Source organism: Ursus maritimus, unplaced genomic scaffold (genome assembly GCF_017311325.1).
Source record: "Ursus maritimus isolate PB19 unplaced genomic scaffold, ASM1731132v1 scaffold_15, whole genome shotgun sequence".
NCBI classification, from domain to species: Eukaryota; Metazoa; Chordata; class Mammalia; order Carnivora; family Ursidae; genus Ursus; species Ursus maritimus.
Genome location: NW_024423897.1, coordinates 28582942 through 28599644, shown reverse-complemented (window position 1 = coordinate 28599644; position 16703 = coordinate 28582942). Strand labels below are relative to the sequence as shown.

At 36.0% G+C, this 16703-nt stretch overlaps 1 protein-coding gene and 1 pseudogene across 1 annotated transcript in view; both read right to left on the bottom strand.

The window, feature by feature from the left end:
• The window catches only part of HCN1 (hyperpolarization activated cyclic nucleotide gated potassium channel 1), a 373578-nt gene that overhangs the window by 337052 nt on the left and 19823 nt on the right, over window positions 1-16703 (bottom strand). The gene's annotated exons all lie outside the window — the stretch shown is intronic.
• On the bottom strand, window positions 11989-15655 carry LOC103664752 (annotated as a pseudogene).

Sequence of the window (16703 nt, the reverse complement as noted above, 5' to 3'; positions counted from 1 at the left end):
TACCTTTGGAAATAATCAAGATCTACTTATTTATTTTAGCAAACAACTTTTGAAGTTGAAAATTATTCATGTCCATGGATTTTAGGTTCTACATGGATAACAGAAATATTACTTCCATTTAGTTTATTTTTTTTCTCCCTGTAAATAATGATGCTATTTCATACTTGAATTACACAGGCAGCTGCGTGTTGTCTGAGGAGCGGAATGGGTGATGTGTCAGGGAAGAACATGCTTCTCCCAGGAGCGTATGTTCCCAGGTCTGTAACAAGTATCAAGGGTGTGTGGGCAGAGTAACATTTCCTGTGGAATATTTAAAAATTGAGGACCACGTTTCTTTAATTGTCTGGGTAATTCACACAAACACCTGGCCATATTTGAAGCAGAACTGCCAGTAGGAGAAATTTTCATTCCCCTACAAATGAATTGAATGAATACTCCACTTCGGTCCCCATATATGTATGTTTCTAAACAGCTGTAAGTAGAAATATGTTTGGCATCTCTTCTTTCATCCCTCCCCTCTTCATTCAGGGACACTTCCTAAATCTTTTTTTTTTCCCCCCGCTTTAACAGACAATACATCCACGATAGGCTGTTGCTCCACAGATAACTGAATCCCAATAATAGGTGGGAGTTAACTTGAGCTTTTTCACGTAGCCCTGCACCCTACAAGAAATTTTAAAACTAACTATAAATTTATTGAATTCTGCAAGAGGTTTTTGTGATTTGTACATTTCAGCACATTTTTAAAAGATGCGGCTTCCACCTTCGGGTAAGTGACAGGTTGTAGTTTAGCTTCTTCAGTAGCTAAAAAAAGCGAGTAACAAAAACAGAAAACTTGTGAAGACATAAAATTTCCGAGTTTTCTTGGTACCAGAGAGATAACTGGAAAAAAAAAAAAAGACTCAAGAACTGAGCTTATGTATGTGCCAAAGACAGCAATTCTTGAAATAATTATTTTGTTGTGTTTTGAGATTACTAACTCAAAGGTCATTATTTCAAAACCCATACAGTGTTATATAATAACAAAAGAGTACGAGAAGTATCAACCTATAAAATATGTCCATGAGAATTAAATCATGCCAAAACTGTTGGCAATTTAAAATGGATGTAAACATCTTAATTTACATTCTTATCCAATCTTTCTGACCTTTTCTCTCGCTAATCCTCAACCTGCTCACAGAGCTTTATTCAGGCTAATCTAATTACTTGTCCTTTGTGCCTCCTTTTCTTAACTTCTTCTGCACAATTGCTCCCCGCAAGTGCTTGGGATACACTTCATCCCTTTCTCCTCTTCTTTACCTTCTTTATCCTCTAGCACAATCCTAAGGTCCCTAAGCCACAGTCGCTCCTCTTTTTTCTCTGAACCTGTGTGGCACACGAACCTTAGAATGTATTAAGCCTAATCCAGGGGCAAGCAGGGGCATCGCCAAAATATCTTTTTGGGTGGGAGTGAGGGGGTGGCAAATTGGCGATGTGGAAAAGGGATTTAGAACTTGAGTAAAACTTTTTCCTTAGCCAGCATACTGCTTTTGCTTAGAGTTGTAATTGTTGGTCAATAAAAAAATAACAACATATCCTAAAGACACTTAGTCACACTTCATACAAGATTGCAAAAAATATTTGGGCGGGCACAAACTCTCACAAGCCTTCCCTTGGTATTTTTATGGAAGGCAATAACTACGCCTTATTGATGAATGAAGAAATAACCTCCACACGTGGCCAAGTGCCCCAGTCATACAGTTTCTAAGTACCTTGGTTTTTCCCTCATAACACACACACACACACACACACACACACACACACACACACATGCTTTGTATTTTGATATGTAGGTGGACAATTTTTCTAAGGTCTATTTCTCCAACTACAGTAGATGTACTGTAGTCAGGAATCATGTGTCTTTCTACTTTTCACTGTATCTCCATTGTCTAATACAGTGTCCACAACTACAGTGAACTCTCTAAATACCTGTTGAATAAATGAATGCATGAACACCAAAGCCTTTAAGAAATAAGGCACTGTATTATAATTTCAGTATTAAGTATCTATCTCTTGAATATTTTTGTCTGTTCTGGGGACCTCAATATCATGAAAATGTGGACAAGCAGGAAGGTGCCCAGAAAAGAATTGGGGGGAAAGATGATTAAAGAAATGAAAAGCCCAACTTCTGAGAAAAGACTTAAAAAACTGAATACATAAAACTTAACTAGGTTAGGGGCACCTGGGTGGCACAGCAATTAAGCGTCTGCCTTCGGCTCAGGGCGTGATCCCGGCGTTATGGGATCGAGCCCCACATCAGGCTCCTCCGCTATGAGCCTGCTTCTTCCTCTCCCACTCCCCTTGCTTGTGTTCCCTCTCTTGCTGGCTGTCTCTATCTCTGTCAAATAAATAAATAAAAAATCTTTAAAAAAAAAAACTTAACTAGGTTAAATCTCTGAAGAAATGTGAACAGATTCTGCACATTCTTGTAATAAGGACTAATTTAGCCAGTAGAGTAAGAGGGTAGAGGAGGAGCCATGGAACCCATATTGGCTAGTCTAATAAACCCCAACTGCTTTCAAGAAGAGCTGCAGAGGGGAGTCATCAGAATATTTAGAAGGATATTTTTCAAACATCATGGTTCCCTGAGGTTACAGAGTGCTTGGTTTGAGATCTGGCCCTCAATCTTCCCAGGACCTATGCTGGTCCTGGGGAGTAGAAGCTGCCATTCTCATACTGTTTGCTAAACATCCAAGGGTTTATTGTAGTATTATTTACAATAGCCAAGGTATGGAAGCAACCTAAGTGTGTATTGATAGATAAATGGATAAAGATGTAGTGTGTGTATGTATGTATATGTATGTTTGGATATATAATATGGTATATATATGTGATATATATAATGGAATATTATGCAACATAAGAAAGGATGAGATCTTGTAATTTGTGACAATCCGGATGGACCTAGGGGATATTATGCTAAGTGAAATAAGTCAAACTGAGAAAGATAAATACCGTATGATTTCACTCATATGTGGAATCTAAAAAGCTGGTGGTATCACAATTCCAGACTTCAAGCTTTATTACAAAGCTGTAATCATCAGGACAGTATAGTACTGGCACAAAAACAGACACATGGACCAATGGAACAGAACAGAGAACCCAGAAATGGACCCTCAACTCTGTGGTCTGCTAATCTTCGACAAAGCAGGAAAGAATATCCAATGGGAAAAAAGACAGTCTCTTCAACAAATGGTGTTGGGAAAATTGGACAGCCACATGCAGAAGAATGAAACTGGACCATTTCCTTACACCATACACAAAAACAGACTCAAAATGGATGACAGACCTAAATGTCAGACAGGAATCCATCAAAATCCTAGAGGAGAACACAGGCAGCAACCTTTCTGACCTCAGCTGCAGCAACTCCTTGCTAGACAAGCTTCCAAAGGCAAGGGAAACAAAGGCAAAAATGAACTATTGGGACTTTATGGAGATAAAAGGCTTTTGCACAGCAAAGGAAACAGTCAACAAAACCAAAAGACAACTGACAGAATGGGAAAAGGTATTTGCAAATGTCTTCTCAGATAAAGAGAGTATCCAAAATCTATAAAGAACTTATCAAGCTCAACACCCAAAGAACAAATAATCCAATTAAGAAATGGGCAGAAGACACGAACAGACATTTCTCCAAAGAACACATCCAAACGGCCAACACACAAATGAAAAATGTTCCACATCACTTGGCATCAGGGAAATACAAATCAAAACCACACTAAGATACCACCTCACACCAGTCAGAATGGCTAAAATTAACAAGTCAGGAAATGACAGATGTTGGCGAGGATGCAGAGAAAGGGGAACCCTCTTGCACTGTTGATGGGAATGCAAGCTGGTGCAGCCACTCTGGAAAACAGTATGGAGGTTCCTCAAGAAGTTGTAAATAGAGCTACCCTACGACCCAACAATTGCACTACTGGGTATTTACCTCAAAGAGACAAATGTAGTGATCCAAAGGGGTACCTATGCCCCAATGTTTATAGCAGCAATGTCCACGATAGCCAACCTATGGAAAGAGCCCAGATGCCCATCGACAGATGAATGGATAAAGAAGATGTTGTATATATAAATACAATGGAATACTACTCAGCCATCAAAAAAACGAAATCTTGCCATTTGAAATGATGTGGATGTAACTAGAGGGTATTATGTTAGGTGAAATAAGTCAATCAGAGAAAGACAATTATCATATGGTCTCACTGATAATGTGGAATTTAAGAAACAAAACAGAGAATCATAGGGGAAGAGAGGAAAAAAAATAAACAAGATGAAATCAAAGAGGGAGATAAACCATAAGAGACTCTTAACTATAGGAAACAAACTGAGGGCTGCTGGAGGGGTGGGGGGATGGAGTAACTAGGTGATGGACATTAAGGAGGGCATGTGATGTAATGAGCACTGGGTATTAAATAAGCCTGATAAATCACTGACCTCTACCTCTGAAACCAATAATACATTATATGTTAATTAATTGAATTTAAATAAAAACAAAAAAATGACCAGCACTAAGACATTCTAATAAAATGATGAAGTTTAAAATAAAAAAGAATAAACATCCAAACAATAAGTAGAATCAGACTTATAAAAACAGAGAACTGATGGTTGCCACAAGAAAGGGAGGTAGGAAGGTGGGTAAAATGGGTGAAGGGGAGGGGGAGATACAGGGTTCCAGTTTTGGAATAAACAGGCTGTTGGAACAAAAGGTACCACATAGGGAATACAGTCAATGATATTGTAATAGCATCGTATGATGACAGATGGTAGATACACCATCTGTGGTGCTATGCTATTTGGTGAACATAGCACAATGTACAGATATGTGGAATCACTATGTCATACGCCTGAAACTAACGTAACATTGTATGTCAACTATACTCAATTTTTTTAAAATCCAAGGGAGGGGGCGCCTGGGTGGGGCAGTTGTTAAGCATCGCCTTCTGCTCAGGGCATGATACCAGTGTTCTGGGATCAAGCCCCACATCAGGCTCCTCCGCTAGGAGCCTGCTTCTTCCTCTCCCGCTCCCCCTGCTTGTGTTCCCTCTCGCTGGCTGTCTCTGTCAAATAAATAAATTTTAAAAAATTTTAAAAAATAAATATTTTATTTTATTTTATTTTATTTTTTTAATGATTTTTTATTATATTATGTTAGTCACCATACAGTACATCCCCAGTTAGAGGTATTATTTTAGGATGACAAACCCCTTTACATTGAAAGCTACTGGGTTTTCCAAAATATATCAAGGAAAATAACAATGAGTTGAGACATTTTAAATATCAGTACAGTGTCAAGCATACTGTAGGAAAAACATTAGCAGAGACTGATGTCATTAACAAATTCACATCAAATTAAATTATAAAACATATATTAAAAGAAAAAAGTATGCTTAGGATCAACATAAAATGTTCTGCAAGTTATCAGCACAAACATTTCTAGAACATGAATTGATGAAACTCTAGCAACTAATACTGGTAAGGTGAATGAGTATTATAGGTCTATTTTGTTACATTTCAACTTGGTTGTCAAACTACTGTGACATCGTAGGAGTTTGTCAGATAATAGCTATTTCCCAATTGCTATAAAACAACTTAGTATTCATATTTTCATAGTAATCATTTTCATTGTATTTACTCAACATACAAAATGTTATATTAGCTCTATGTTTAAGATGAGAAACCTAAAACAAAATGGTATGTGACTGAGCCAAAATCACTTGGCTAGGCAGTGGCATCTAAGACTTGAAGCTAGGTTTTCTGGTAACTAACCCAGGGTTCTTTCCAGTATAATGTTATACATCATATTTATTTAGATTTGTATTTATCAGTATTTTTACACACAAAAAAAGCAATACTGTTTATGCTATAGCCATAGCACAATTTTCCTTATGTGCATCAGAATGTCTTTATAGAAAATAATTGGTATTAATTCTCTAAGTAGATCATCACAAATGCAAAATTATGTACTTATCTCTGCCTCCACTCTAAATATGTACTGTTGAAAATGCATTCTAGATAACAGATCCATAACTTGGACAGCTGATATCTATTTATTTAGTTCCAAGTTTTATGGATATTAACTGGCCATCAAGCATTGTGAATAGTAGGAGTCTTATTTAATAAGCATAATGTTGACTTTTTGCCTTAATACTTTCCAACTTCACTGCTCTTTACTTTATTTATTTTTTTTAAAGATTTATTTATTTATTTATTTGACAGAGATAGAGACAGCCAGTGAGAGAGGGAACACAAGCAGGGGGAGTGGGAGAGGAAAAAGCCTGATGTGGGGCTCGATCCCATAACACCGGGATCACGCCCTGAGCCGAAGGCAGATGCTTAACCGCTGTGCCACCCAGGCGCCCCATTGCTCTTTACTTTAAAACAACTTTATAGAAAAATAAGTCTGCTGTTATCTTGCAATATTTGTGTCATACTTGTGTTTATCGTTGATGAAAATAATTCTTCGTTTTAGGAAAAAAAAAACCTACTTAAAAATAAGCAGTGTGACAGGGCAGAAAAAAGATTAGATTGGATGCACAAGTGCTTAACTTTGGGTATTTAGTATTACCTAAACCTTGTAATCTTAAGAAAATTGCCTCTCTCTGGGTATCTCTCTTCTTCCTTGTAGAAACTGAACCTAGACAGGCTCCAACAATCTTCTCAAATCTAGGAGTTTTCCTTTATAGAAGATAAGTGTGTGTCAGAGTAAGAAACTAAGAGTACTGAAGCAATTTTTAAGACGTTTAATATGAAAACTAACTTGGGGAAGGCAGAAAAGAAGGAAGTAAAAAATCCTTATGAGGGAAACATAAGATGTGGGATTGTCTGGATTCGAGGAGATGGAAGTTAAGAGAGTCAAACAAAACTATGTCTTATACCAGAGAAACTAGAAAATGATAGCATGGAAGCTTTGCAGTAGATGTGGGGAAGATTATAAACTTCATTTTGGATATAATGAGTTTAATATGTTTCATATTCGCATGATGAAAGACAGTTGGAACTATACTATTCTAGAATTCAGAAGGGATGCCAGGGCTAGGGAAACAACTTTAAGAGGTTTTGCATAGATTTGAAAACTGAATCTACTCATGGGAGAATATGAGTCCTCCAAGAGGGAAATTTTATAGACAGAAAGGAGGAAAGAGCCAAAGTGATGGTCATGAGCCAAGTCCACTCTTAGGCAACAAAAATATGAACCAGGAAATGAGGCTGGGATGGAAATCTCTGAGAGAAGGAGAGGGTGGCTTGGCAAAGAGAGTGCAAAGAAACATCTTTCCAAGAATAATTGAGTGACTAAGATAGTTATATATTTTTAATTCATATATCTCTTTACATACCTTAATAATATATTTCTCCGTCATTTACTTGCATCATTGTGATAATGAAGTTTTTCTAAGATGAAAATTGAATATTTCATAAGATTCGGTTCTAGGAATAAACACATATTTGCATTATCTGTCCTTAAGCTAGATTCCAATAACCTGAGCCAAGGGAGGACAAGTCATCATGTAATTATACTGATCAGTGTGAAATGCTATGTTTGAATAATTCACTTAAACATAGAATTGGTAGTGTATATTTCTCACTTCAATCCAACAAAATTTTATTTCAATTCAGAAAAATTTTTGATCTTTTATACTTTGTAAGACATCATGACAAGTGTAAGATGTATGAATATGACTAAAATACAAGGTACAACATGATCAATTCAGATGACAATTAAGAGCATAAAGCACTCTAGAAATTAAGGAAAGAAGGAAACTGCAAGAACCGAGTTCAGGGAACTTAGTTCAAGGGGCTGGAGGAAACTGCAGGAAAGTGGCACTTAGCTGATCCAGGGATTTTGATAGATAAAAATGAGGTGGAGCCAGAGACAGCATTTCAGATGGGAAAAAAATGGATTAGGAAAGTCCCAAAGGGAGCAGACACAGAGACTGTAGCTTCAACATATGACTTATTTCTGGCAGATAGCAGGTGCTCCAAATATATTTGTCGTATTGATGAATGATTAAATGAATGAATTAGCATGCAAGCCTTGGAAAATCATATAATTCAACTAGAATGTAGATTGTATCAAGATAAACAGAAGTAGTTTTAGTTACTGATGATGTTATTGTCCTCTACTACCCCCAAGAGTTATTGAGAATCACTGTCTTCTCTGGAATACTTGAGCTCAAATGGCAGAAGACTGACCTTAAAATTAATTGAATTATTAAAAAATTATGGATGAAAATATCTGAGCTGAAGATATAATTTCTCACCTGTGATACTACAGAATTTGCATAGCTTTTCTATCAGACACTCTTGAAAATGTGCCTTTTGATTATCTAAACTTTCCCAAAGCTGTTTTCACATAAAAATGTGCAAAAAGACCACATTCACTGTTATGGGCATGGCTTACTTCTTCACCCAAGAGGATGATAAGCAGCAATGCTAGTTTAAGAACCACATGCACAGAAGTGAAATGAGTGATGAAATGAGTGTGAATGACTGGATAACTGATCTTAACAGCTGGTTAATTTTCCTAGGCCCAGCCAAAATTACTACTAAGCTTTTTGATGAATCCCTGAAAATGTGGTTCATGGCAAAAAATGCAACACACCTGCTTTGAAGGGAGAGCAAAGGGGTTGATGAAGCTGGATCTGACAGGTAAGATTTGGGACAGGTGAAACAAAAGGCACAACAGGAATACAAGATGCCGATATGTGAAGAAGCGTGAAAGTATTGAGACACTGGGCAGAAATCAACCCTTGCAGAGCAAGAGTGAATTCTTGAGAGAAATTGAAAATAGAGATGAATAGGCATAATGGGATTCCGTTATAAAGGAATTTAAAAGTAGCCAGAAGAATTTGGAGTCAATATGAAATACAATAGGGAGATTTGGAAATTCTTGAATAACTGAGCAGGATAATGAAATAAGACTTTTTTTCTTTTTTTTGAAAATTTGCTGTGAAAGCTATGTAAATGATATTGGAACAGAATGTGAGTTCAGTTAGAAGGAGGTGATAGTCGTATGAGGTGATTAGAATGATGAGGGTCTGACTAGGTTGGACATCGTGGGAATAAAGAAGAGGCAAGAAGTTCTACTTTGCAACAATATCTAGTGCAGAAATGGAAGTAAGTTGGAAAGGGAAGATGATTCTAAGTTTTACAACTTGAGAATATAGAATAAAGGTGTTAAAAGTGAAGCCAGGCAGAGAAATGAGTAATTGAGAAGACCTGGTTTTACGGTAAGATTTCATTCACTTTTGGACATGTTTGTTTTGAAGAGGCTAGAAGAACACCCCAGTGAAAATGTTCTGTTTCAGTTGGGGAAAAAAAAAAGTGTCTACATGTAGGAAGCCTGGAGATCAGGAGTGGAGGTGCTGGTTTAGCAATCATGCAAGCAGAGGTGGAGTGGTCAGTGCAGGAGAAATTGAGGAGTAGAGGTTAATGAGAGCAGAAACTTCACAAAGAGGAGCTGGTGAAAAAAAAAAAAGCACAGGTAAAACTAGGAAACATGTATGAGAAATGATGCTCAAAATTTGAGAAAAATAAAGACAGAATAAAGTTTTGGGCTGATCATGCAAAAATAGGTTACCATTACAAAAGCAATGGTAGTGTGGTAGTACGAAGAACAAATTACAAATTGTTTACATTTTATTTATTTAGATAGCTCTGCGGTGTTCCTCATCTCCCTCTGTGATTGGGTAAGTGAAGGTGTACATATATTTACATATTTGTTTTCTACTTTTTGAGGCTAGGAGAAAGCTTTTTTTTTTTTTTTTAAGATTTTATTTATTTGACAGAGAGAGAGACAGCCAGCAAGAGAGGGAACACAAGCAGGGGGAGTGGGAGAGGAAGAAGCAGGCTCCCAGCGGAGCAGGGAGCCCGATGTGGGGCTCGATCCCAGAACCCTGGGATCAGTCCCTGAGCCGAAGGCAGACGCTTAATGACTGAGCCACCCAGGTGCCCCAAGGCTAGGAGAAATCTAACCACATTTGGAAGCTGGTAGTATGGAAACTATTAATAAAAATAGGTATGAAGAATAAAAACGTGGGAAATGTAGTTGTAGATGATGGGGGAAAATGGGACACAGACCCAAGTGGAGAAATTTTCTTTGGATCATAGATGTGATATATTCAGTTCACACAGACTGAAGAAAAAGAAAGAAAGGCAAATTTAGGAACATAGAAGGGGGGAAGCCTTGAATCTTCAAATTATGCTTTATTGGAGCTTTTTTTCCCTGAAAAAAAGTTAATTGCCACATTCTAAATCCAACACATTCCATGTTTTTTAGTTAAACCATGGAAACTAGAAGAGAATTTTAATTCCTAGTTCAGGCCTTCAGCTTCTTTAAAACATTGCTTTCAAAGGAGCTTATACACATAGCAGTGCGTTTTCCTTCAGGGATATAGACATTAGTCCTCAAATTGGAGGTTGCTAGGAGGAAGTGATCTTCCATTAGAATATTACAGAATTCTGGACAATGCATTTTAATGGGATAAATTTGTAAACTGTCAGATTCCTACACTATTTAAACCCAAGGAAGCCTCCAGATACTGCGATATAACTTGCAAACATAAATGTCTCTAATGTTCGATCTACATCAAACATCAGATCTCTTACCTCACGATTTATCTACTGGAGGAAAAAAAATCTCCAGAAAATGATTAAATCCTCCTTTTAATGCATGTTTTTCAAAATATATGAGCAACACGTATATTCACATAATCCTACAATGCAATAAATTACATTATATTTATGCACAGTAAGATTTCCTCCAAAATCAGTTTTATTGGAAAAAAATGCTAAACAGCACATGACAAAATAACAAATAAATATTCCTAAATTTCACTTAGTTTACAATAGTAACTGACACAATGGATGATACAAGGAACTTAATGACTCTAAATCGCATTTTAAGTCATACAATCAAATTATTTTTAATATAATAGCAAGTGTTATAATTTCTTCGAAAGTGGCAATACCTGTACTTAACACCTATTTAAATGTCTTCTCAATCAGAAAATCCAGGCCCATCTCTCATTTTTGAAAAACAAAATTGATTTTCCATATACCTACCTTAATATCTCCCACTACCCTTTCCTTTCTGTTATCACCCATGTTGTACCTATGTGCTTATAATGTCGGTCTTCTATCTCCATCACCCAAATCCCACCTCTTGTCAAAGTCTAGCTTAAATACCACCTCCCTCCATTAACTCTCTGGAACTTTCCAACTTGAAGTAATCACTCTGTTCTAGTAACCTTAATGTCCATTACTAGAAAAGCATTTTCAACATGCATTAGATTACCTGACTATTATCTGACTATTATATAATATTTTAAGATTTATTTATTTATTTGGGAGAGCGAGAGAGAACACAAGTCGGGGAGGAGGGGTGGGATAGAGGGAGAGGGACAAGGAGACTCCTCACTAAGCAGGGGGCACCAACACAGGGCTTAATCCCAAGACTCCAGGATCATGACCTGAGCTGAAGGCAGATGCTTAATCGACTGAGCCACCCAGACACGTGTATATATATTAAAATTAAAGTAACTTATATAAATGCTTCATCCCTAAACCCTCCCACCCCCAATACACTATAAGGCCTCAGAGATCAAGATTCATGTCTAGTTTTTCTTTGAATGTATTCTAGTGCCTAGTACATGGTATATAGTTATAACTCAATACTTACAAGTTGAGTAAATTTTTAAGTGTAATATTCTTTTTTTAATCAAAAAGTTTTACACTAAGTCTTTTACTGTGTGTTGCTGCCAGTGTATACAAAATAATTACCCTTGTGAAATAGACATGTATGAAAGTTCGGAGAGCCAAATGTTCAGGACTGACAAAGGTAGAAGTGTAGATAGGACAGCACATGTTATACGGATAAGCTTTTGCACAGGCTTCAAATTTAGTTCACTGGTTCATGAAAAGTAGTTTAGAAAATCATCCAAAGTAGTCATTTTACTATGAAAAGGAACAGACTTTCTGGGGTCTGAAAGGATTCGCTCTTGAAACTCCAGTCAGCAGGAGGTCATGTGGAGCATTCTGCAGACAGAATTGTTTCACATCTGTGGGTGCCTGTTGAGCCCTGGTTCCAGCCAGAGCTGTTCAACCACTTTCTTCATGGTGGTGATGCTGGGAGAACCAGCATAAGTGTAATACTCTTTAATAACTACCACATAAGAAAAAAATCATGAAGGTGGAATCAACTCCAGTTGTCATGTAATTATTCAATTCAATATACTCACTTCTAACAGTAAAACTTTGAGCGAAGTGTTTCACTATAAACAATAGTTAAACATGAAGACTGTTTCCTTATGAAACTGGCATAGTTTCTGTTCTGAATTACTACTAATACAAATGAGTCAGAGATGGCAGAGAATTTGCTATTGTTACATGCAAGGAGTTTCTTCCTGCAAAGCCACTAAATCTAACATAGAAAATAATACATTTTTTAAAGCTGGTTGAAAATTTGTAATCCATATAAGAAAGAGGTCTATGTCAAGTAAGTGTTAAAAACTCTTTAATTAAAATCTACATTTTAAAATGCTATTTCTTCTGATTTCAAAAATGTCATGAGGAAATGGGAGGGAGAAAGAGAGAAAGAATGGTGTGGAAAATAAGTTATTCAATACAGCATCTATCTGTATAAATTAGTTTGACTACTGGAATGCACTTGACCAGTCATAAAATATCAAAGAACTGTGTGGACTGCTCAGGCTTGTGTCTCAAACTAAATGTGAGCATCCTACCAAGACACATATCTACTATGCATAAGGACTGCTTTAATTTTTGGTATGTTTGTGCAGAAAGTGCTAGAAGATATTTTATTATACTCATCTACAAAATGTTGTGTTTCTAAAATACTGTTATTTTTAATATCATGATAATGAACTTCAAAGGCTAGAGATAACAGACAGTAAAATCTTCCTCAAGCCTCAGTGAGCCTAACTAGTCATAGTGTGTTTTCAGAGGACATTTCTCAAAATTACGTGTGTTGCTAGTATTCATCTGCAAACTATAAGTAAATATATTGTCAACACAATTTAATTCCATCAAGTAATTAAAAATCTGGTTAAGAACTTAATTCAAAATAACAAACTAGGGTAAGTAAATTTATTTTGTCTGAAAGTAACTACTTTTGGTCTGTGTGTTTGGAAAGAAAGTTGCCATATTAAACAACTCAGAAATACAAATGGTGTCATAAAAAATAAAGACAAATATTATGTAAAAGATCAGATTTTTTAAATTGGAAAGGCTTGTAGCTTCCGCTCTTTTCTCTAAGTCTCTGGTTATTAAAAATTGTTTGCTTATCTTTTAAATAAACCTTTGTTTTAGGATAGTTTTAAATTTACAGAAAATTACAAAGATAGTGAGTTCCCACATATTTCACAAACCAGTTTCCCTTATTTTTACATCTTACCTTCGTCATTAGTAATGAACTCATATTAACAGAATATTATCAATGAAAGTCTATACTTTTTTTAATTGCCCCTATTTTTACCCAATGTCCTTTTTCTACTCCAGTATCCGATTCAGGATACTGATTACACTTAAGTTGTCATGTCTCAGTTCCTACTGGTTGTGACAGTTTCTCAGGCTATTCTTAATATTGATGACCTTGAGATTTTTAAGGACTATGGGTCAGGTATTTTGTAAAATATTCTCAAAACTGGGATTTGTCTGATGTTTTTCTCATGACCAGACTGGGGTTATGGGTTTTGTGGAGGAAGACCACAGAGATGAGGACCACATCATGTCAAGAGTACATAACTAGCAATATGACTTATCACTATTAATTTTGATTACCTAGCTGTGGTATGTTGGTCAGGTTTCTCAACTGTAAAGTTATTCCTATTTTCACTCTTTCTTTAAAAGAAGTCACTACTGGCAGCCCTCAACTAAGGAATGGGGAGTTACAGTACACTTCCTCGAGGGTTGAGAATCTACATAAATTATTTGGAAATTTTTGACATGAGAGATTTGTCTCTTCTCCATTTATTGATTGATTCAGTTGTTAATTTACATCAGTATGGGTTAATGGATACTTATTTTATACTTTGGGTTAAAATCCAATACTCCTTTTTATTTAGTTGCTTAATTTGTTCCATTTTTGGCCATTGGGAGCTCTTTAGGTTATCTTTTCAAATTCCACCCAAGCATCCCTAGTCATTAGTGGCTTTTTCAAGTAGCACAATTCTTTGCTTATATCAGCATCACAAATGGAGGGTTAGAGGTGATAGAGAAATGTGTGTGTCTTCAAATAAAGTTTTCTATAGCTACAATCAACTGATAAGACATTCTAAAATAGACCCCTAAGCAACTATCACAAACTTGACCTCATGCTCTCTACCACAAGAAAGGCACAGCTGAATCACTCTAGTACTAAGTTTTACTTCGTTACTCAACAATTTCAAGTATGAGTATACATATTCCCCCAATATTTTCCCACTATTTATTTTCACATTTTAAGTTATTTTTAATGTTTAAGGCAAAATATTTTTCTCTTTGATGAAACAACAAAAACATTTAAATAATAAACGTAAATCTTTTAGGCGTTGTACTAAGCTTTCCATGAGATAGTTATGCTTTATATTTTAAAACTAAAATGTTTATTTTCATTGACTTTTAGTCTGTACATATACACAAATTTGCCTTAAACCAGGCTGCTTGTTATGAATTATGTAAACTAACTCTTTGGGTTAAATACTCAAAAATTTTTAAATACCTCCAATTAGAATTTAATCAATTTTAAAACTATTTTATGAGGAGTACTTAGAGGTCTATATATTTTAAGTGCCACAGAACTCTCTAAGGAGGCAATTATCACACTGTTTGACAAAAGGATAATGAATAAAAAGAGGGAAACATATATTTCACAAAAAAAAATATTTCTTCATTGAATATCTTCTAACTACATAATTTATTATATTTTATCATAACTTTATGTTAAGCTTACCTTATAAATTCTAACAGTTTTGTAATAATGAAATAGAAAACATATATTTTGTCACTAAACCAGGATTAATAGTAATGCACTTTTATTAGCTATAACTTAACTTGTGTGTCTTCTTCCATCTCCCAGAATCAATTTAACATTTTTAGTGATTACATATAAATCAGGAAATGATGTTACAAATTGACAAGATTGTTCAATTATCATGAAAACTGAATATTTTATTAATATATTTTGAGTACAGGGGCACCCAGGTGGCTCAGTCAGTTAGTGTCTGCCTTTGGCTCAGGTCATGATCTCAGTCCTGGGATCAATACTTGAGTCTGGCTCCTTGCTCAGCAGGGAGTCTGCTTCTCCCTCTCCCTCTGTCCCCCCATTCATGTTCTCTCTCTCTCAAATAAATAAAATCTTATATATATATTTTTTGAGTACAATTACAAATAATTCTGGGATTTAAAATAAGAAAGCACAGAATGAATGCATTTTCAATAAGAAAAGCACCTACTGTATATTGAATGTAGGTGTCCCAAACTTCAGAATTCCCAATTATTGCTGCTTGAAAAATATAAATAAGTAGCAATATAATTTCCTGGAAAATCTGATTTGGTAACTTTTCTGAAACTATTACTCTCACTACTACTCTGAATTTCATCTTGGGAGAGACATACTGCCCATACTTCCAATAATTTGCAGCACCCCTCTAATACCAAGTCTGATACTATCTTTGCTCCAGATTTAGATACAGAATGAAATCAACTTTTGTCCCTTAAGATATCTTAGGCCAGACAAGTCCTCTCTCTCACTCTGTTAGTCATATTATGTCTATTACCCATTCATTCAAACTTTTCATGACTGTTCCTTTCCCACATACACTAGATCCCATGGCAGATCACCTAGAGTACTCATTCTCTGGCCCACTGAGTCACCAGTGACCCTTCATTCCAACACATCCTCCAGCCAAACCTAAATGTGGGTAGAGGCTGCAATCTGAATGCTCTCTGTATGCACACAGATGCTGAACTGTTAGAGGAGTTTTGCACAACCATGCCAAGGATGGCACTACAAACTTAACGTTCTTCATCCTCAGTCCTGTTTGTTATACTTGACTGTACCTTTTGACGTTTCCCTGGATCATCCCAAAGTATTAAATCAGCTTTACCTTCAGGAAGAGACAAATAAGCCTAATATGATTTAAGGGTCATCTCTGTACAGCTCCCAACACCCACCTGCATTAAGTAATTTGCTCACTTCTTTCCATTGTGAAATTTCTTTTCTACCATTAGATATAAAAGTGTAAGTTTTAAAAAAATAGGATGCATATACTTAAATCCAAATACCACTAATAATGTTTGGTCCCAGGTACTTTTCTGTTTTAATGGGAAAGACGTTTAGGAGTGAAAAGAGAAAAATGCTACAGGAAAAGGCTAGGGAGCAGACCACAGATTATTCATACTTCGCAACTTTGCCTACACTCGGTCCAGTTAGTCACTAATTGGATCAAGACAAATAGGGAGCTCTCCACTGTGGTTGTGTGTATGCTTCCCTGCTTTACATGATTTACAAAGTATGCATCTGCACATATATGTACATGCTGGACTTCATTTTTAACATGGCTGGACTTTATATACATGAGCTTTATTTTCAGAAGATTTCTTTGTTGAAGTATCACTTTATTTCAAATGTTTCATACTTATCACTTAGCGTTTCCAGTATGATCTCTTTT